The sequence below is a fragment of the Carassius carassius genome, chromosome 8, assembly GCF_963082965.1.
Source record: "Carassius carassius chromosome 8, fCarCar2.1, whole genome shotgun sequence".
Classification (NCBI taxonomy): Eukaryota; Metazoa; Chordata; class Actinopteri; order Cypriniformes; family Cyprinidae; genus Carassius; species Carassius carassius.
In genome coordinates this window covers 31,376,291-31,398,006 of record NC_081762.1, presented here as the reverse complement: position 1 = coordinate 31,398,006, position 21,716 = coordinate 31,376,291, and the positions used below count along the sequence as shown (strand labels likewise).

The following is a 21,716-nucleotide window of genomic DNA, read 5'->3' as shown; positions in this document are numbered from 1 at the left end:
TATTACCACAGTAATATAGTTTATGCGTAGCTTGTTAAATTATTGTTACACACTTAACATACAGGTGTCTTTTAGATTGCAAAAGGTAGTAGTCTTTTTCTGATTTTCATTTCAGAAAATGTATGCATATCCCTCTTTTCAACGGCAATCGGCAACATCAAGCCGACTCATCATGGCACCTTCGGCGGAGGCGAGGCGCCTTGAAAATGTGGAGTCTGGAAGGGCCAAACCTAAGGAGGAGGTGCTGTCAGAGGCCAGTACTTTTGTCAGCACAAACGGTGGAGACCCCAGTGACCAGTTTTTAGTACTGGCTCACTGCAAACTTCAGTTTGGGAAGTACCAGGGCCAGAGATTTAGATGGCTCCTGGAAAACTCTCTGGGTTATGCCGTGTATTTGGTGCTCAGCATTTCCAATGAGACGACGCAGACAACACCCCTGTCAGAAAATAAACAACTGTTCCTACAGTACACTTCTCAAATTAGAGAGATGGCAGAAGAAGTGGAGAAGTATCAGAGGAAGCAGGAAATGCAGGCAGAAGCCCGGGCAACTGGAGACCAGGGCTGCTTGATGGTGGAGTTTGGTGACTTCCAGGGTCGGTCCATGAAAGATGTTTATGAGTACCAGAGCAAGGAGGCTCAAGCCCTCATCAGGTACCTCGTTAAGGCAGATGCCAGGCCCAAAACCAACATGGCCATTTTCAAGACATATGTCCTGAAAAGACGGGCTTCTGCTGTGGGCACCAGCGTACGTCAGCCTGCACCTCACGCTGCAACCTCCAGTGCTTCTGCAACCACTGCACCTCCACCTGCAGCTATCCAAACTGGTGTACAGAAAACCGCAACTGTGAAAGCGCTGTTGGCACGTGGCAAAAATTTGTCGCCTTCACAGCTGGCGAAAAAACTCACGTCACCAGTTAAACCCTGTGAGTAGGAGTGTGAATATAGAATTTTACCTAAAGCATTTCTACATATATTAATTTATCATTATGGCAAACTTGTCAACTTGCCGTTTCCAGATCCATTATTGCAGTCCACTTTACCTCCTCCAGCAGCAGAACCCCCAGCCAAACATTTGCCCCCCATGCAGCTTTTCGCTACTGGTAAGTAAGCACCATCTTACATATGTTTGTCTCTGTGTATTGTTCACAATGATAGTTTTAACATTTATGCTCCAGGCAAGTCCGTTCCCATTGCAGAAGATGACGATGAGGAGCTGGTATTTGCTGCATCACAATGTGAAGCACAGCTAAATACAGGTGTGGCATATGACACAAATGCACATATTACAAGAATGTTTTGTGAAAACACACTGAGAAGCGTTATTTCTTGGGGGAAAATAATCAACATTTTAAAATATGTTTTGTTTACAATACAGAATTATATCATATCATGCCTCAAGCGGGATGCTTTCTTTGAGTGCACTTCTTCAAAACCGTAAGGATGTTCCAAGGTGTCAGTTTATTTATTTGCGTTTCCGAACTTACCCGTTGTTAGATAATCACCAGATAACTTTTTCACACCGCTTGCTCTTCTCACACACTCTTCAGCTCTCCCTGAGCAGACAGGGTGGTGGAGATTCATTGTTCTAATGATTAGAGGAACAGTTTTTCCTTACTCTATCTGTGTGTATGCTTCATGTCCGTGGGCTTCGTTGCTTTACAGTTAATTCATCACACCACATTTTCCTTCCTCCATTCCATCTGATCCTCATTCTCCTTAAATTAATATAGTGTATGCTGTGTTCTTTGCTTCCTTAACACTAGTACCACTTTCTTCACTCTCTTTCCTAAATATAACATAATATTTATGAATACTTGTCCAAAAATTGTGCTTTGCAGGCTGTTTGAGCGCTGCATTTATGGCATATTACTATCAAATGCAACAGTCATCCTTATTGCTTTTTTTTTACTATTCACTCAGAGGACTGTGCTGGTCCATCTCCATCAGTGGAAACTGCCAAGGCACCAGCTCCTTCACATCACCAGCCACCAGCTGAGCTTCCAAGTCACTGGAAAGATCAACTTCCACCTTTCCAGCATGAGTGGATCCGGAACACACTATTTAAGGCCAACCCACGAACCGGCAAGTCAGAACTAGTGTCCCAGCTGAAACTTTGGTGGTATCCTCCTCAGCCCCCTTTAATAAACACTCAGCCCCCTGCCTCACCTGACCTCTTCTTCTGTCGGCCCCTTTTCTTATGGATGCCGCTGAAGATGTGGTTATTTCCTCTTGTCTGTGTTCGCCCAGACTGTGGTAAGCACAGACTAACAGCGGCAGGAATTTACCGTACCGTGCGTAAGGTCGTGGACATCGACGGGTGGTATGACCTTGCCACTGAGTATCTGGAGTGCAAACGCTGCAAAAAGAAATATCCTGCCTGGTCTGAGGACATCCTAGGACAGCTGGATATGGGCCACCGCAGTCAGTTTCCAGCTTTGCTGACATACAGGTAATTCATAATGACAATCATTCATTATTAGGTGCTTTTATATGGGTTATTTTTTACCAACTAAAGCATTTGCATGATTATACTGTTGTTTCCTTAGATACTCATGTGACAACCGGGTGCTGAGGATGATGAGGGAGAGGACACTGGGCAACAGTGTGACTCAGCTTTACAGGAAGCTGATGGAACAGCACAGTGAGGCATGGACACAGCGTGTCTTGCAGTACCTGACTGCCTGCGAACCATTCACAAGGTCCTCCCTTGTGCAGCCTCCTGTGTTTGCTGGTCCTCCACTTTTACCTGCCCTGCCTAAACCTAAGTGGCTGTTAGCCGTGTATGCCAGGGATGTTCTGGGGCGACTGCACGAGGTCAAGGCCAAATTAACATCTGTCTTTGGCTGTGTTCTCAAGATGGATTCGACAAAAAAGGTATCAAAGCCCTGTTTATATCCAGAAATTTGCCAGATATGGATATGTGTGTGATGTGCGTACATAAAGAGCACATCTTTTATTTTTCCCAATAGGTCACAAAGAAACTTGCCGGTGCTGCTTCAGGAACAGCTGCCTGGTGCACAAATGTCGGAAATGAACACGGCCAGGTCCTTGTCTCTGTGCTGACAGCTGCCGAGGGACATGGACTGGACTCCATGGCAGCTGGTCTGATGAAACGCTACCGAGAGGCAGGAGAGGCAGCCCCAAAAGTGATGTACGTGGACAGGGACTGCTGCAGTCAGTATGGCCAATCGCGGGTGAAGATCATGTTTTCGGAGTGGGATGAGCTTGTAGTGCGCCTCGACATCTGGCACTTCATGCGGCGATTTGCTGCAGGTGTCACGACAGAGGCTCATCCACTCTACGGGATCTTCATGGCACGTCTGTCCACGTGCATCTTTCAGTGGGATCCAGAGGATGTGGCTGCTCTTCGCTCTGCAAAAGAGAGTGACCTGGCGGCAAAGAAGACTGGCCACATCTCAGAAAAGGCGGTCAGTGCTCGCATTACCCGGAGGGAGTTGGCACTGCACTGCCGGAGGAGGACCAGGGGGGTGGAGGAGACCGCCAGATTGATTGGGTCACTGATTGATCAGTTTGACAGTGCGGATGGGAAGGACACCCTGGGAGTTCCTCTGCTGGACCACGAACGGATCCAGCAGATATGGAAGGAACAGCGCAAGCACGTCCAGTGTATACAAGACCCAGAGGACTTTCCGCTGTACATGAAGACAGGGACACTGAAGAAAGGCAGCGTGGAGCTGTGCTGCTACAGGTGTGCTCGTGGCTCTACCTCCTTGGAGTCGTTCCACCTCCACCTGAACCGTTTTATTCCAGGTATTACATGCATATGGATTATTATTTTTCTGTAGAAAATATAAGCACTGTAACTGCTTCCATCACTTTAAAGTAATGCCGCATTAATAAATGTCACACTCTACATTACAATTACTTTTTAATGTCATTAGCATTGACAAAGCTGTCTTGACTAACAAGTCACTAGTAATACAGGAATAAGTGACAATCATTTTTAATTTAGTTACACAACTCTATTAAATGTAGTATACAAGTTACATCAGAGCACCTTATGTGTAGTACATATATTGTACATATGTGACATATAAAACCCTTTTTTATATATTTTTTTATATTATTTAACTTTTAGGAACCAGTGCCAGCGATGCGCATTTTCAGGCCTATCTCCTTGAGGGCTTGATGCGTTGGAATGATGACCGAATGGAAGATGCCATAAAACGGGCGTCCTCCATTCGGACATATGGCAGTGCCATGAGAGAGGCTGTGGACCGGCTAAGCCGAACAGTCTTTGGGAAGCCCTGGGATGAGCGCTATCGCCCTCCTGGAGCATATACAGGTAAGAAATTTAACTTGTTCTTTTGCAATATTCTATTAAGTTATCTATTTAGCCTCCAATGTACTTGATAAATTATTAAGAGCACTTTTTTTCTTTTTTTATTATTTTATTATTGTAGGTGAATTGCTGGGAATCGAGTACCTTTACAGCCAGACTGGCAAAACACTGACTCCAGTGCTCCAGAACCCAGAGGAGGAAGACCGGCTGGTGGAGGAGGTTGATGATCAGGACCTGCTAGATGAGGGGTTTGAGCAAGAGAGCATGGAGGACATCACAGTTCCAGTGCTGTATGAGGATGACCCCTGCCGTGATCTCAGAAACAGCCCCTCATCTTTGCCTCTGCCTCAGTCCCCAGCATCACTGGCTGAGCCGTCCACATCATCTGGAGGAGAGGGACAGCATCTCGCCCCTGCCTCTTCAGTGCTGTCACAGCCATCTGACACTGGAAGCAGTGTCTCCGGCGAGGCTCAGGTAAGACACTCTAAGGGCTTTATTTTGTTTCAGTCTCGTTTTATTCCAAATACACTACAAGCAAGGTGTTTTTTTTTAAGCCTGCATTTATTTGATTCAAAATACAACAAAAGCAGTAATATTTTGAAATATTTTTACTATTTAAAATAACTGCTATCCATTTGAATAAAAATAGCTCCTAGAGATTTTTTGTTTAGGTTTCTTTGATGAATAGAAAGTTCAGTATATATTGTAACATTATAAATGTCTTTATCATCTATTTAATGCGTCCTTGCTAAATAAAAGTATTAATTTCTATAATTTAATACTAAATATATAATGATTTAAATGTTCTGACTCCACACTTTTGGATGGTATAGTGTATAATGTTAAAAAAGCTTTTTATTACAGATAAACTCTTATCTTGGATCCTTCTATTCATCAAAGAATCTTGAACAAAATGTACACAACTGTTCTAAATATTGATAATAATATCAATAAAAAAAGGTTTCTAGAAGAACAAATCAGGATATCTGAATGATTTCTGAAGATCATGTGACACTGAAGACTGGAGGAATGATGCTGAAAATACAGCTCTGCATCACAGAAATAACTTACACTTTAAACTATATTCAAATAGAAAGCATTTTTATTTTAAATAGTAAAATTATTTCACAATATAATGGCTTTTGTTGTATTTGAATAAAATAAATGCAGGCTTGTCGAGCAGAATTCTTTAAAAAATGTAAAAAAATATTTCTGTTCAAAGGCTTTTGACTGAAAGTGTATATTAACACTAATCTGCATTTACTAGGGAGCAGTCATTGGACCTGATGGCATCGCTGGGTGGGACAAGGTCCAGGATCTGGCTGGTTTCCTGGTGGGTCTTCGTGAGGCTCCTTACCTCACCGACCTGCAGGTGACAGAGGCCATCCAGCTGTGGACAGCTCTCCCTGACGTTGATAAACAGCAGGTCAACTATCAGCCTCGACATCAGCCTCAGCTGACACATGGGCGCTTTAAGGCACCGAAGTCACACCAGGTGTGGAGAGTGTGAAACGGTGTCTGATTGGACATCCTGGGGGTCCAGCACAGTGGCCCAGCACCAGCCGCTTGGTTGAGGCCATTTGTATGAAGCTGTGTGCTTTACACAAGTCACCGACCAAGAAGGCTGGAGTTTGCACCCCCAGGTGGTCTAAAATCCTTTCAGATTACCACCACATCCGAGACCTGGTGCTTAACAGTCGAAGGCTGATGGATGAAACAATGATCCAGCTGTTTGAGCTGAACCAGAGGACACTCATTCAGTGGTAAGCAAGGCACATTATTTGGTTCCAGGGAACTGAATACTTCTGTACACACACACACACACACACACACACACACATATATATATATATATATATATATATATATATATATATATATATACATATATATATATATATATTACAAGTAATTTACTTTCAGGTTTCAACGGCAGCAGAAAAATCAGGAAATGAGTGTCCTCGCCCAGGGACTGACTCCATCTGACCCAATTGATGTGGCTGATACGCAGCTTCCTCTGCCGAGGGAAAAATTGGATGACGTGCCATCAACATCAGGCCCAAAACATCAATTTATCCTTCCGCCAAATCGAGAAGGACAGGCTCCAATTCTGCGACCGGGTCGCCGGCCCACTTCTGCCAAATAGGAGTGCCCTATCGCACCCGTCCTCACAGCAGCAGGAGTTGTGCAGCCCATTTCAGCACCTGGGTCACTGTTAGGCACACTAGTCCTTAACCCAGACATGACTGTGTCGATGGTGATTCCATCTTCTGGTGCTTTGACATCCGGTGCAGGCCCAGCTCCGCCTGCTCCAGCGCCTGCTCCAGCGCTGCTGCTTCTGTGTCCCGTTACACCCAGAGGAACAGGTATAACTGCTTCCCCACAGCCAGAGAGCTATCTGTTTCCAAGTTGGCCTCCTCCCTTCCGGGACTGGAATTGAGACCCGCTGGTCTAAGTGACATCTGACCGTTTCAGCTGTCCTACCTAACATCCCTCTACATGTTAGATACAGCCCCATTTTTAGGTCAATTAAGAGGCCAACTTGCATTCGTTAGCCTTTCACACTGTCTCGAGGACTTTGCTTGCCCTAGGGGTATGATTCTCGCTTTGGGTGCGAGAGGTCCCGGGATCAAATCCCGGACGAGCCCTTGTTCAGGTTAAAACGTGAAGCTTTATTGTCTCATTGCATTCACAAACATTATGGCAGGTTTTTTCCAATCAGGCAGACATGGATGGCTAAGTTAGCTCAGCTGGTTAGAGCGTGGTGCTAATAACGCCAAGGTCGCGGGTTCGACCGCAGTACTGGCCATCTGTTTTTATTGTCTGGGGGCTCATCTCTGCTCTTTTCTTTAGCTCCGACAAAGAGTAGGGTGATCTCACTGAAATCCCTGCTTGCTAAGCAGAGGTTTGTTGTAGCCAAAATAGCTCAGTTGGGAGAGCGTTAGACTGAAGATTTAAAGGTCCCTGGTTCGATTCCGGGTTTCAGCAACATCTCCCACACTTTTCCCTTTTTTGAGACGGGCCATTGACCAAAAATCACTGGGATCCAACCTCTCTGTATAACTGGTTCCCCACAGCCAGAGAGCTATCTGTTTCCAAGTTGGCCTCCAACCAAGCAGTTTCGGTTCCATGGTGTAATGGTCAGCACTCTGGGCTTTGAATCCAGCGTTCTGAGATCGAATCTCGGTGGAGCCTGTGTGCTTTCTTGCCACAGGAAAAGATAAAACAGCACTAGTTTGGCGATGGTGCCAGTGTTTGTGGCCCTGTGAGCAACAGCTGCACCAGTTAAGGTTCCATGGTGAAATGGTTAGAACTCTGTACTCTGAATCCAGTGATCCGAGTTCAAATCTCTGTGGGACCTATTTTGCCACCAGTTTGCGCAGGACAATGTCTGAAATACTTTTCGGCACCTTTTAGTCCAAAAAAATTAACTAACGTAGAGAGTGTGGCCGCATTGCATCGATGCTCAGTCTGTCTCTTTAGGGCAGTTGTTCTCAAACCTGTCTTGGAGGCACCCCTGCCCTGCACATTTTTATTGTCTCCCTTATTAGACACACCCAAATAAGGTCTCACGGTCTCTACTAATGAGCTGATGATTTGAAACAGGTGTGTTAGATGAGGGACACATTCAAAATGTGAAGGGCAGGGGTGCCTCCAGGACAGGTTTGAAAACCCCTGCTTTAGGGAACTGTGCGTAAAATGGCACTGTTTTGCAACCAATTTGCACAGGACCATGTCTGAAATACTTTTTGGCAGCTATGAGCCCAAAAAAAGCTTACGTGGGAGTGTGGCAGCATTGCTGTCAACGCTCAGTCGGTCTCTTTAGGGCAATGGTTTTCAAACCTTTCCTGGAGGCACCCCTGCCCTGAACATTTTGTATGTCTCCCTTATTAGACACACCCAAATCAGGTCTTGCAGTCTCTACTAATGAGCTGATGATTTGAAACAGGTGTGTTAGATGAGGGGAAATGCGAAATGTGCAGGGCAGGGATGCCTCCAGGACAGGATTGAAAACCACTGGTCTAGGGATGTGTGAGTAAGAGGGCAGTAGCCGACTTGGAGAATGCGGGCATCGATCCCGCTACCTCTCGCATGCTAAGCAAGCGCTCTACCATTTGAGCTAATTCCCCTGGCCTTTCAAGAATGACGAGCATAGCTGGGAATGATGGGTTTGAAGCAAAGAGGCTGTCCCTCCTCTGGGCTTGCTCCTTTGCACTGGCCGAGATTATGTTGTCGAATTAACAAAGAGATTAAGCTTTTGTGTTTAAGGACCTTCTCGGTCTTTTTATGCCAGTATGCATGTGTATGGATTCTTGTATTATGTAGGCTACCTTGGAACACTCGGATCATGCAGACAACTTCTCACCTCTTTTGCTCACACTGACTTAAAGTCTAAGGAAGCGGTTCTCAATTCTAGTCCTCGCTCCCACCAGGTCTGCATGTTTTGCATGTCTCTCTTTGTTAGCACACCTGATTCGGATAATCAGCTCATTAGAAGTGAGCTCCTAGTGATTGACATGGTCCCTACACACTGTTCATTGCTCCCCACTCCCTGAGCAGGGGAAATCCGTCAAAGTATACTTCACTTTGGAACATTGGTTCATGGATTTGTGCTGCGCAACTTCTTCACACATGGAGAAGTGTGACATCATTTACCTCTGTATACCTCGATAAACCACTGTATTACTCACTATGAATTGAACATATACATACGCTTTGAACTTGAATCACGGAGGGATTTCATGTGATGTCCAGTTCTCAGGGCACTTACGTTCGAATGGAACAAATGTCTGAAGCTATACAAGAAACTTACAAAATGTGAAGAGCAGGGGGCGCGAGGACTGGAATTGAGACCCGCTGGTCTAAGTGACATCTGACCGTTTCAGCTGTCCTCCCTAACATCCCTCTACATGTTAGATACAGCCCCATTTTTAGGTCAATTAAGAGGCCAACTTGCATTCGTTAGCCTTTCACACTGTCTCGAGGACTTTGATTGCTTCCATGTTAGTTCATGTTCCTTCTTTTGTTCATTCAAAATATATAGATGTCTTCATCATTTAATGCTCTCTTAGCTTTTATTTAAACCAGTGTTTTTGATAATATCAGCAGGTCTCATCTCAGCCAGAAGATCTCCCCCTTCTGTGGCCACAGACAATGCCACAGCAAGACCAGAAGTGGGTGTCGGAAGCACTTTTTAGGGTTGGTGCAAAGGGAAAGCTGGAGCTGCGTGAAAACCTACAGTTGTGGTATCACCCCCCTCCACCAACCCTGTTGTACCACCAAGCTCCAACACCTGATTTTTTTCACAGCGTCTCTTGCTCTGGATGCCATATAAGCTGTGGAAGGTGCGGCTCCAGTGTACTAACCCTGCCTGTGCCACGCAACAGCTGTGTGGTGGTGGACTGCACAGGAGGGTACGACAGGTGTTAGACATTGACAGATACTGCAACCTGGTGACAGAGACCCTGATCTGCACCAGGTGTAGAACCAGCTACCTGTCCTGGAGTCATGCTGTGCTGCAGCAGTTGGACCTGGCCCATCGATCTGAATTCAGGGTCATCCTCACACGCAAGTAATTATTTTGCAGTCATTTTCACTTATGTGCTACCTTTTTTGATAAATAGTTCCTACAATAATTAGATACCTTACAATAAGATACTTAAATGAATACTTTTTTCCAAGGTATGCCTGTGACATTCGGGTTCTTCGCTTGCTGCGTGAGAGGGGCATGGGGAATGGCCCAGTGAGGATCATCGGCCAGCCGAGAGAGAACCACAGTGAGGAGTGGTTGAAACGTGCGCTTCGGTACACATCAGAGTGTGTGGCCTTTTTTGATAATCGTGGCCTGCATCCGGTGCACTTCCAGGAGCCACCACCACTTGCTTCAGTACCCAGCTACAAATGGCTCCTCACTGTATACAGTCAGGACATTCTCAACAGGCTCGATCACATAAAGGCCAGCATAACATCCACGTATGGATCAATTTTAAAAATGGATTCAACTAAGAAGGTCAGATAAGCTGCTTACTTGACTGTACCCTTATCTATAATGTATTTTTAAACCGAGAGAGCTTTATTTTTTTCAGTGTAACTGATTTGGATGCCTGTTGTATTATTTGCTATGCTTATTGTTTCTTTCAGATCACCAAGAAGTTGAGCGGGCCTGCGAAAGGCACAGCACAGTGGCTTACCTCAGTGGGCAATGAGATAGGTCAGGTGCTGATGAGTGTCCTGACTGCGAATGAAGGGGCTGGGTTAAACCACATGGCTGCAGGGCTCATGGAGCGATACCGGAGTGCTGGTGTTGATCCTCCCACTGTCATTTATGTGGACTGTGATTGTTGCAAGACAGTGGGAGAGACTAAATTGAAGAGGCGGTTCAGCGGCTGGCCCGATGTCATCGTCCGCCTAGACATTTGGCATTTTATGCGATGTCTGGCAGTAGGGTGCACCACTGATGCCCACCAGTTGTACCCTACTTTTATGGCTAGGCTGTCATCCTGTATTTTTGAGTGGGATGCAGGGGATCTCACTCTTGATGATGCTCTTGGTGTTCCACTACTTGACAGTGTGAGAATGCAGCACATCTGGAATATCCAGAGGCGGCACGTCACCTGTATCCAAGATCCTCCAAATGTGCCGCTCTATACTGAAACTGGAACTACAAACAAGAGTGGGGTGGTTCTAAAAACCTATCGTTGTGCCAGAGGCTCCACATCCCTGGAATCATTTCACTGCCACCTAAGCAGATTTATTCCAGGTTTGTCATGTCAGAATATACCACATTTTGCCACTAATTCATGTTTATCAAGATATTTGCAGATTAAATTTTCTGTTTTGCATTTTCTCAAAGCAATATTTGGCTTTCTATTTCTTTTTCTAGGGAACAGCGCAAACAGCCTGAACTTCCAGATTTATCTCCTGGAAGGTTTATTACGCTGGAATCAGGACCGGGCTGAAGCTGCTGTTGCAGATGAAGGTTCAACTCTGCGCTCTTACACAGGGGAGCTGGTTTACTCTGTCAATGAGAACTACAATAAGTTGTATGGCAGGAAATTGGTCCCAAGCTTCACTCGACCTGCAGTATACACAGGTAAAAATATTTTGATAAATGCAGCTCTTGATGTAGCATGTTTTTGTTAAAATTACAATTGCTTTTGGACAGTAATAATGTAATTTTGACATATCAGAGAAAAATTATACTACCAGAATATTTGTACATTATTCTGTGTTCTAGGTTTTTAGGGGAGAAAATAAAATACATAGTAGAATATAGAGTAATCCTGTCTTTTTATGATACCCTCTGAATTAGATATATATTGTTCATACAGAAGTGGACAACAAAATATTTACTGCATTTCTGAATAAACCTTTCTGCATAATTTCCATTAAAAACGTTTTCTGTTACAAATATTTCCTCAGGAGAGCTCATTGGAGTACAGTACTTGTTGAGGCAGAATAGTCAGCCCCTGGAGGACATGTGCCCTACCTCTGAGAGGACCTCTCATTTGCTGGAGGAGATAGATGTGGAGGAGCAAGTGGAAAGGGATGAGGGTTTCATTGATTTCTTTGGAGAGGAAGCCACAGTGGCAAATCTTGTGGCATCAGATGACTTAATCCATTCAGGTCCACCAGTTCTACCAGCTGCACCAGTTCCCAGTTTCCAGGCTCCTTCAGCTGCACCAGTGCCCAATGTAGCTGCACCTGTGCACGAGTACAGCCTGTTGTGCCTCCACAATATAGCCACCAATTGCATACCTACCAGATGCCACCAGACACAGCTGGACAGGCAAAGACCAAGTTTAGAAAGATTGGGCCCTCAGCTACCTGTACATCTGCCACAGCAACTTCAATCTGGCCATCAGCCGTACACCCTCAGCGTTCAGCCACGTCCACCCAGTTAAGGCCAATTTGTCCCAGGCCGACAGCACCACACCCATTGGTTCCTGACACACCCACTGCCCCTGTTGTGTCTCAGATGTTTCTGGTGCCCTGCCTATTTTGCAACCAGTTTTCGCAGGACAATGTCTGAAATACTTTTCGGCAGCTTTTAGTCCAAAAAAATTAACTAACGTAGAGAGTGTGGCCGCATTGCATCGATGCTCATTCTGTCTCTTTAGGGCAGTGGTTCTCAAACCTGTCCTGGAGGCACCCCTGCACTGCACATTTTTATTGTCTCCCTTATTAGAAACACCCAAATAAGGTCTCGCGGTCTCTACTAATGAGCTGATGATTTGAAACAGGTGTGTTAGATGAGGGAAACATTCAAAATGTGAAGGGCAGGGGTGCCTCCAGGACAGGTTTGAAAACCACTGCTTTAGGGAACTGTGCGTAAAATGGCACTGTTTTGCAACCAATTTGCACAGGACCATGTCTGAAATACTTTTTGGAAGCTGTGAGCCCAAAAAAAGCTAACGTGGGAGTGTGGCAGCATTGCGTCAACGCTCAGTCGGTCTCTTTAGGGCAATGGTTTTCAAACCTTTCCTGGAGGCACCCCTGCCCTGAACATTTTGTATGTCTCCCTTATTAGACACACCCAAATCAGGTCTTGCAGATCTTTTTTCTTGGCTTTGGGCAAGAAGGCTCATTGGTCTAGGGGTATGATTCTCGCTTTGGGTGCGAGAGGTCCCGGGTTCAATTCCCGGATGAGCCCTTGTTTAGGTTAAAACGCGAAGCTTTATTGTCTCATTGCATTCACAAACATTATCGCAGGTTTTTTCCAATCAGGCAGACATGGATGGCTAAGCCAGGCCGTTTAGCTCAGCTGGTTAGAGCGTGGTGCTAATAACGCCAAGGTCACGGGTTCGATCCCCGTACTGGCCAGCTGGTTTTATTGTCTGGGGGCTCATCTCTGCTCTGCTTTTCAGCTACGACAAAGAGTAGGGTGATCTCACTGAAATCACTGCTTGCTAAGCAGAGGTTTGTTGTAGCCGAAATAGCTCAGTTGAGAGAACGTTAGTCTAAAGGTCCCTGGTCTGATCCCGCATTTCGGCAACATCTCCCACACTTTTCCCTTTTTTGAGGCGGGCCATTGACCAAAAATCACTGGGTTCCAACCTCTCTGTATAACTGCTTCCCCACAGCCAGAGAGCTATCTGTTTCCAAGTTGGCCTCCAACCAAGCAGTTTCGGTTCCATGGTGTAATTGTCAGCACTCTGTGCTTTGAATCCAGTGATCTGAGTTCGAATCTTGGTGGAGCCTGTGTGCTTTCTTGCCGCAGGAAAAGATAAAACAGCACTGGTTTGGCGATGGTGCCAGTGTTTGTGGCCCTGTGAGCAACAGCTGCTCCAGTTAAGGTTCCATGGTGTAATGGTTAGCACTCTGGACTTTGAATCCAGTGATCTGAGTTCAAATCTCGGTGGGACCTAGTTTGCACAGGACAATGTCTGAAATAATTTTCGGCACCTTTTAGTCCAAAAAAATTAACTAACGTAGAGAGTGTGGCCGCATTGCATCGATGCTCAGTCTGTTTCTTTAGGGCAGTGGTTCTCAAACCTGTCCTGGAGGCACCCCTGCCCTGCACATTTTTTATTGTCTCCCTTATTAGACACACCCAAATCAGGTCTTGCAGTCTCTACTAATGAGCTGATGATTTGAAACAGGTGTGTTAGATGAGGGGAAATGCGAAATGTGCAGGGCAGGGATGCCTCCAGGACAGGATTGAAAACCACTGATCTAGGGATGTGTGAGTAAAAGGGCAGGAGCCAACTTGGAGAATGCGGGCATCGATCCCGCTACCTCTCGAATGCTAAGCGAGCACTCTACCATTTCAGCTAATTCCCCTGGCCTTTCAAGAATTACGAGCATAGCTGGGAGTGACGGGTTTGATGCAAAGAGGCTGTCCCTCCTCTGGGCTTGCTCCTTTGCACTGGCCGAGATTATGTTGTCGAATTAACAAAGAGATTAAGCTTTTGTGTTTAAGGACCTTCTCGGTCTTGTTACGCCAATATGCATGTGTATGGATTCTTGTATTATGTAGGCTACCTTGGATCACTCGGATCATGCAGACAACTTCTCACCTCTTTTGCTCACACTGACTTAAAGTCTAAGGAAGCGGTTCTCAATTCTAGTCCTCGCTCCCTCCAGGTCTGCATGTTTTGGATGTCTCTCTTTGTTAGCACACCTGATTCGGATAATCAGCTCATTAGAAGTGAGCTCCTAGTGATTGACATGGTCCCTACACAGTGTTCATTGCTCCCCACTCCCTGAGCAGGGGAAATCCGTCGAAGTATACTTCACTTTGGAACATTGGTTCACGGATTTGTGCTGCGCAACTTCTTCACACATGGAGAAGTGTGACATAATTTACCTCGATACACCACTGTATTACTCACTATGAATTGAACGTATACATACGCTTTGAACTTGAATCACGGAGGGATGTCATGTGATGTCCAGTTCTCAGGGCACTTACGTTCGAATGGAACAAATGTTTGAAGCAATACGAGAAACTTACAAAATGTGAAGAGCAGGGGGCGCGAGGACTGGAATTGAGGCCCGCTGGTCTAAGTGACATCTGACCATTTCAGCCATCCTCCCTAACATCCCTCTACATGTTAGATACAGCCCCATTTTTAGGTCAATTAAGAGGCCAACTTGCATTCGTTAGCCTTTCACACTGTCTCGAGGACTTTGATTGCTTCCACGTTAGTTCATGTTCCTTATTTTGCCACCAGTTTGCGCAAGACAATGTCTAAAATACTTTTCGGTAAGGATGGCTGAAGCGAAACAGTCGTTCCAAAGCTTTGCGAGATCCCGAAGCGCAGATGTGTCGAAACACTGATCCGAAGCGTTATTCGAAACACCCATGTCGCGTGACTATGACCAAACGAAGCCTCGAAGTGTTTCACTAATTGTTTCATCAGGTGTGGTCTGCCGAATCAGCGTTTGATTGGAACGGTCGGGAACAGACCACACAATCGCACATCTGTATAAAAGTGAAATAAACGCATTTTGACCTCGTGGGTTTTTGTGAGAGGAGTTTGACTTTGAGATAGCGGATTTTTGGTGATATAGTGACATAGTGCGATTTGATTAGTTATAGGCAATTTAGACTTACATTTAAATTTACACAACACATTGACTGAGAGGCTAGAGACAGACAGAGTATACATATAGTGACACATTAATAGATACATAGATATAAATATATATAGACGGCTAGATTAATAGATAGATACATATATAGATAGATTACAGATACATATATAAATACATATATTATAGATAGATACATATATAGATATATTATAGATACATATATAAATACATATATTATAGATAGATACATATATAGATACATAGATTATAGATACATATCTAGATACATAGATCGATTCATATATAGATAGATAGATTTGGATAGATAGATAAAATGGAAGCTCCCCAGAAAAGATGCCGTACATATGTGGTGTGGGAGCATTTCCATTTAAAACCCCAAACAAAACCCCAAATAAAGTGAGATGTGTGTATTGTGATCGGCAGCTAGCCTACTGCAACAATACATCATCCATGATGCGCCATTTGAGGAGCACTCATCCTGCCATTTTGCAGGGTGCAGAGGATGGCATTTCCCCTGTACCTAGGCCTGCTACTGACACTGCTGGGCCATCTAAGCAAGGTATGCATTGTTTGGGATATAATTATAATTGAAATATAATTACAACCTTTTGGGACACTGTTTATAAAGTTTATAAGTTATATAAAGCACTGATTATAAATACTGGAAGGTTTCCAAATAATGAACCAGTAGGCTATACTTTTAATAGATGTGCACTAATTGAAGCTGTATTTTTCCAATGTATTTGTCTGAAAGTATGTTTTGTCTTCTCTTTTAAAAGTCAGACAGAGGGAATTGGATGAGGCTCTTTTAAACATGGTGGTGAAGGATCTGCAGCCCTTCACCATCGTGGACGATGAGGGATTCAGGGCATTTGTGAACAAGCTTGATCCAAGCTATGTCCTCCCATCCCAGAAGGTGCTTAAAATAATGGTCAGTGAAAAGTACAACAAAGCCAAGGAGAAGACAATGGAGGACCCACAAATGGCCGAATTTGTTAGCCTTACAGCTGACATGTGGTCCTCCATTAATATGGATGGATATCTTGGTGTGACTTGCCATTACATAACACCAGAGGCAAAAATGGCAACTGTTGTACTGGGTGTAAGGAGGTTTTACCAAACCCACACAGCCCAGCATCTCATGGAGGCTAAAGCCTTGCTAATGGCTGAGTGGGGAATAACCTCCAAAGTTCAGTGCATGGTGACTGACAATGCATCTAACATGATCCTAAGTGCCCAGCTACTCCACCTTCGCCATGTCCCATGTTTTGCTCATACTTTAAATTTGATTGTGAAAAAGGCACTACATCAAACCCCAGTCATCAATGAAATACGCCAGAAGGCCAGAAAGATAGTGGGGTTGTTCAGATCCAGCTGCAAAGCAAAGGACAAGCTTGTGGAGATGCAGAGCTTGATGGGAAGACCAACTCTGAAACTGATACAGGAGGTTGACACGAGATGGAACAGCACATTTGACATGCTACAGCGCTTGTATGACCAACGTGAACCAGTGGCTGCTGCACTTTCCAACTTAAACAATGATACTGCTCCCCTGACAAGTATTGATTATGACATTATTGAACAATCATTGTCAATACTGCAACCATTCAAACTCGCAACAACAGAGATGTCAGAGGAAAAGAGAGTGTCTGCTTCAAAGCTTATACCACTGTACAGGATGTTGCAGCACAAGCTTGCACAGAAAAAAGGAAATGCAACGCAGGAATCAACTGTTCAATTAGGTAGGCCACAATGACCATACTACCCATGTGATTGGCCATAACTGTCATATTATTGTCATTATTATAAATATGTGTTTCTCCTGTTTTGGCTCATAGGCTCACATCTGCAAGAAGGTCTGCACTCCAGATGTGGAGGTTATGAGAGTTTTAGAGCCTTGGCACTGGCTACACTGCTGGACCCAAGGTTCAAAAATGTGGCATTTGGAAATGCTGCCAAAGCCCAGGAAGCTGAAAAGCATATCACACTGGAGTGTGCTTCACTGATGCGTTCAAACACAAATCCTGGTGAGCAGTTTCAGTCTGTGTTATGTTATGTAATCTGAATCATGTAATATAATATATCCTTCATATATGCCGTCAGTTTAGGATTTGTTACTAATTGCTGTTTTCATTTTTATTCAGACACAGAAATGTCAACATCACACCCATCATCATCATCATCATCATTACCATCACCATCAACATCAACATCAACACCAGTAGAAACACAGGACAGTTTATGGGAACTTTTTGATACTCGCATCCATCAAACCAAGATGATACACAATGCTACAGCTGATGCCACAGTGGAAGTGAAAAAATACATCAACGATGCGTATTTGCCCAGAACTCATGATCCACTAACTTACTGGAAAGAGAGAGCAGTAATCTTTCCTCATTTGTATGTCCTTGCAAAAAAATATCTTTGTATGCCAGCAACAAGTGTCCCTTGTGAGAGGATTTTTTCAAAGGCTGGAGAAATTATCTGTAAAAAAAGAAGTAGGCTAAGTCCTTCCACAGCAGATAAATTAATATTTTTGAATAAAAATCTCTAAAAAAGTGAGACATTGTGGCTTGATTTCTTTTATTAATATTCATTTTTCATGACCAAAATAACATTATGCACAGTGAGGAGCCTATAGGTTACAAGCTTCACATATTAGAACATTATAATAATAAAAAAACAACACATTTTTTTAATGGCTCGTCAAGGTTGTTTCAGATCAACACCTGCAAGTGACCACTAGGTGTCACCGTTGAGACGGGTGTCGGATTGATTCGAAGCCTCGAAACAATATGGCACATTTGGTTCAACTGTTTCATTGGTTCACGAGGCCTCGATTTTGCCATCACTACTTTTCGGCACCTTTTAGTCCAAAAAAATTAACTAACGTAGAGAGTGTGGCCGCATTGCATCGATGCTCAGTCTGTCTCTTTAGGGCAGTGGTTCTCAAACCTGTCCTGGAGGCACCCCTGCCCTGCACATTTTTATTGTCTCCCTTATTAGACACACCCAAATAAGGTCTCGCGGTCTCTACTAATGAGCTGATGATTTGAAACAGGTGTGCTAGATGAGGGAAACATTCAAAATGTGAAGGGCAGGGGTGCCTCCAGGACAGGTTTGAAAACCACTGCTTTAGGGAACTGTGCGTAAAATGGCACTGTTTTGCAACCAATTTGCACAGGACCATGTCTGAAATACTTTTTGGCAGCTGTGAGCCCAAAAAAAGCTAACGTAGAGAGTGTGGCCGCATTGCATCGATGCTCAGTCTGTCTCTTTAGGGCAGTGGTTCTCAAACCTGTCCTGGAGGCACCCCTGCCCTGAACATTTTGTATGTCTCCCTTATTAGACACACCCAAATCAGGTCTTGCAGTCTCTACTAATGAGCTGATGATTTGAAACAGGTGTGTTAGATGAGGGGAAATGCGAAATGTGCAGGGCAGGGATGCCTCCAGGACAGGATTGAAAACCACTGATCTAGGGATGTGTGAGTAAAAGGGCAGGAGCCAACTTGGAGAATGCGGGCATCGATCACGCTACCTCTCGCGCCTACTGCTTCCCACCGACTGAGCCAAAGTAAGCCCAAAGTAAGCCCACATGAGCCAATTGCGTTTCGCCTGTGGCTTACTTTTGACCAATCGCGTTCCGCCTGTGGCTTACTTTTGACCAATCGCGTTTCGCCTGTGGCTTACTTTTGAACAATCGCGTTTCTCTTCCGTGGCTTACTTTTGATCAATCGCGTTTCTCTCCTGTGGCCTCCTTTTGACCAATCGCCGTTGTTGTCATCTTTGTTAAAGGTAAAGCTATTACTTTATTCATTGAAAACTGGTCATTATTTGTTCATATACAGTGTGTATTTTTGGTAAATGAATCGTGTCAGTATAGCTAGCTAGCGTGTACAGTTCATGCTTTCTTCAGTACCTGTGAACCTGTAACTTTTCACATGATAAATGATCAGATAAGTTAAATTTATCGACCGTCAGCTAATTAAGCTATGCTACTGCCAACAATGATGTGTTTATTGTCTAAGAAATCATGGTTTCTGGGCCCTATGTATGAAAATAATGATTAAACTATTTACATTTATATTTGGTATTAACACATAATAACACACACACATTTTAATTGTAAAAATCGTTACCAAATTGTTGTGGAGATATGGAAAACTGCATTTACCAAGAAATAATTGATATTTTCTAAAATAATGTAATAATAATGACTTTTTTTATAAAAAAACATTGAGAGTCTTAACTAAAAACAAACAAAAAAAGGCCAAATGTATCCATATGGGCCAAAGTATGTGGGAATAGTGCTCATTTTAATTTAGGTAGACCAGAAAGTTAAAAACACAGAAAAATGGCTAAGATTTTAAGAGGTAAAAGCACCTGGTGTAACCCTGGGGTAAGATGACAACATTTGAAGTATGATATATTTAATGTAATATTTTGTAGCCTGGTGTGTGTGTAATCATGGTTTAAGATGACAGCATTGAAAATAAAAGGACATTTCAGACTTCATATTGACGTTACATATTTTATATGTCAGGGATTCCTGTCCTTTGTAGAAAACTCATCTTCAGGACAGTTTATGTCATGGCCATGTTTATTACCACAGTAATATAGTTTATGCGTAGCTTGTTAAATTATTGTTACACACCTAACATACAGGTGTCTTATAGATTGCAAAAGGTAGTAGTCTTTTTCTGATTTTCATTTCAGAAAATGTATGCATATGCCTCTTTTCAACGGCAATCGGCAACATCAAGCCGACTCCTCATGGCACCTTCGGCGGAGGCGAGGCGCCTTGAAAATGTGGAGTCTGGAAGGGCCAAACCTAAGGAGGAGGTGCTGTCAGAGGCCAGTACTTTTGTCAGCACAAACGGTGGAGACCCCAGTGACCAGTTTTTAGTACTGGCTCACTGCAAACTTCAGTTTGGGAAGTACCAGGGCCAGAGATTTAGATGGCTCCTGGAAAACTCTCTGGGGTATGCCGTGTATTTGGTGCTCAGCATTTCCAATGAGACGGCGCAGACAACACCCCTGTCAGAAAATAAACAACTGTTCCTACAGTACTCTTCTCAAATTAGAGAGATGGCAGAAGAAGTGGAGAAGTATCAGAGGAAGCAGGAAATGCAGGCAGAAGCCCGGGCAACTGGAGACCAGGGCTGCTTGATGGTGGAGTTTGGTGACTTCCAGGGCCGGTCCATGAAAGATGTTTATGAGGACCAGAGCAAGGAGGCTCAAGCACTCATCAGGTACCTCGTTAAGGCAGATGCCAGGCCCAAAACCAACATGGCCATTTTCAAGACATATGTCCTGAAAAGACGGGCTTCTGCTGTGGGCACCAGCGTACGTCAGCCTGCACCTCACGCTGCAACCTCCAGTGCTTCTGCAACCACTACACCTCCACCTGCAGCTATCCAAACTGGTGTACAGAAGACCGCAACTGTGAAAGCGATGTTGGCACGTGGCAAAAATTTGTCGCCTTCACAGCTGGCGAAAAAACTCACATCACCAGTTAAACCCTGTGAGTAGGAGTGTGAATATAGAATTTTACCTACAGCATTTCTACATATATTAATTTATCATTATGGCAAACTTGTCAACTTGCCGTTTCCAGATCCATTATTGCAGTCCACTTTACCTCCTCCAGCAGCAGAACCCCCAGCCAAACATTTGCCCCCCATGCAGCTTTTCGCTACTGGTAAGTAAGCACCATCTTACATATGTTTGTCTCTGTGTATTGTTCACAATGATAGTTTTAACATTTGTGCTCCAGGCAAGTCTGTTCCCACTGCTGAAGATGACGATGAGGAGCTGGTATTTGCTGCATCACAATGTGAAGCACAGCTAAATACAGGTGTGGCATATGACACAAATGCACATATTACAAGAATGTTTTGTGAAAACACACTGAGAAGCGTTATTTCTTGGGGGAAAATAATCAACATTTTAAAATATGTTTTGTTTACAATACAGAACTATATCATATCATGCCTCAAGCGGGATGCTTTCTTTGAGTGCACTTCTTCAAAACCGTAAGGATTTTTCAAGGTGTCAGTGTATTTATTTGCGTTTCCGAACTTACCCGTTGTTAGATAATCACCAGATAACTTTTTCACACCGCTTGCTCTTCTCACACACTCTTCAGCTCTCCCTGAGCAGACAGGATGGTGGAAATTCATTGTTCTAATGATTAGAGGAACAGTTTTTCCTTACTCTATCTGTGTGTATGCTTCATGTCCGTGGGCTTCGTTGCTTTACACTTAATTCATCACACCACATTTTCCTTCATCCATTCCATCTGATCCTCATTCTCAGTGAGCTGCACTGATTCCATTCTCCTTAAA

General features: G+C 44.1%; 4 non-coding genes across 4 annotated transcripts; all 4 read left to right on the top strand.

Moving 5' to 3' along the window:
- The first annotated feature begins 7,218 nt into the window (after positions 1 to 7,218).
- trnaf-gaa (transfer RNA phenylalanine (anticodon GAA)) lies at positions 7,219 to 7,291 on the top strand. The gene has a single exon. It is a non-coding gene; the product is annotated as a tRNA-Phe (tRNA).
- A 5,593-nt stretch (positions 7,292 to 12,884) lies between these two features.
- On the top strand, positions 12,885 to 12,956 carry trnap-ugg (transfer RNA proline (anticodon UGG)). Its single transcript has one exon. It is a non-coding gene; the product is annotated as a tRNA-Pro (tRNA).
- Positions 12,957 to 13,052: 96 nt separating this feature from the next.
- Positions 13,053 to 13,126, top strand: trnai-aau (transfer RNA isoleucine (anticodon AAU)). The gene has a single exon. It is a non-coding gene; the product is annotated as a tRNA-Ile (tRNA).
- Positions 13,127 to 13,598: 472 nt separating this feature from the next.
- Positions 13,599 to 13,670, top strand: trnaq-uug (transfer RNA glutamine (anticodon UUG)). The gene has a single exon. It is a non-coding gene; the product is annotated as a tRNA-Gln (tRNA).
- The last annotated feature ends 8,046 nt before the right edge of the window (positions 13,671 to 21,716 follow it).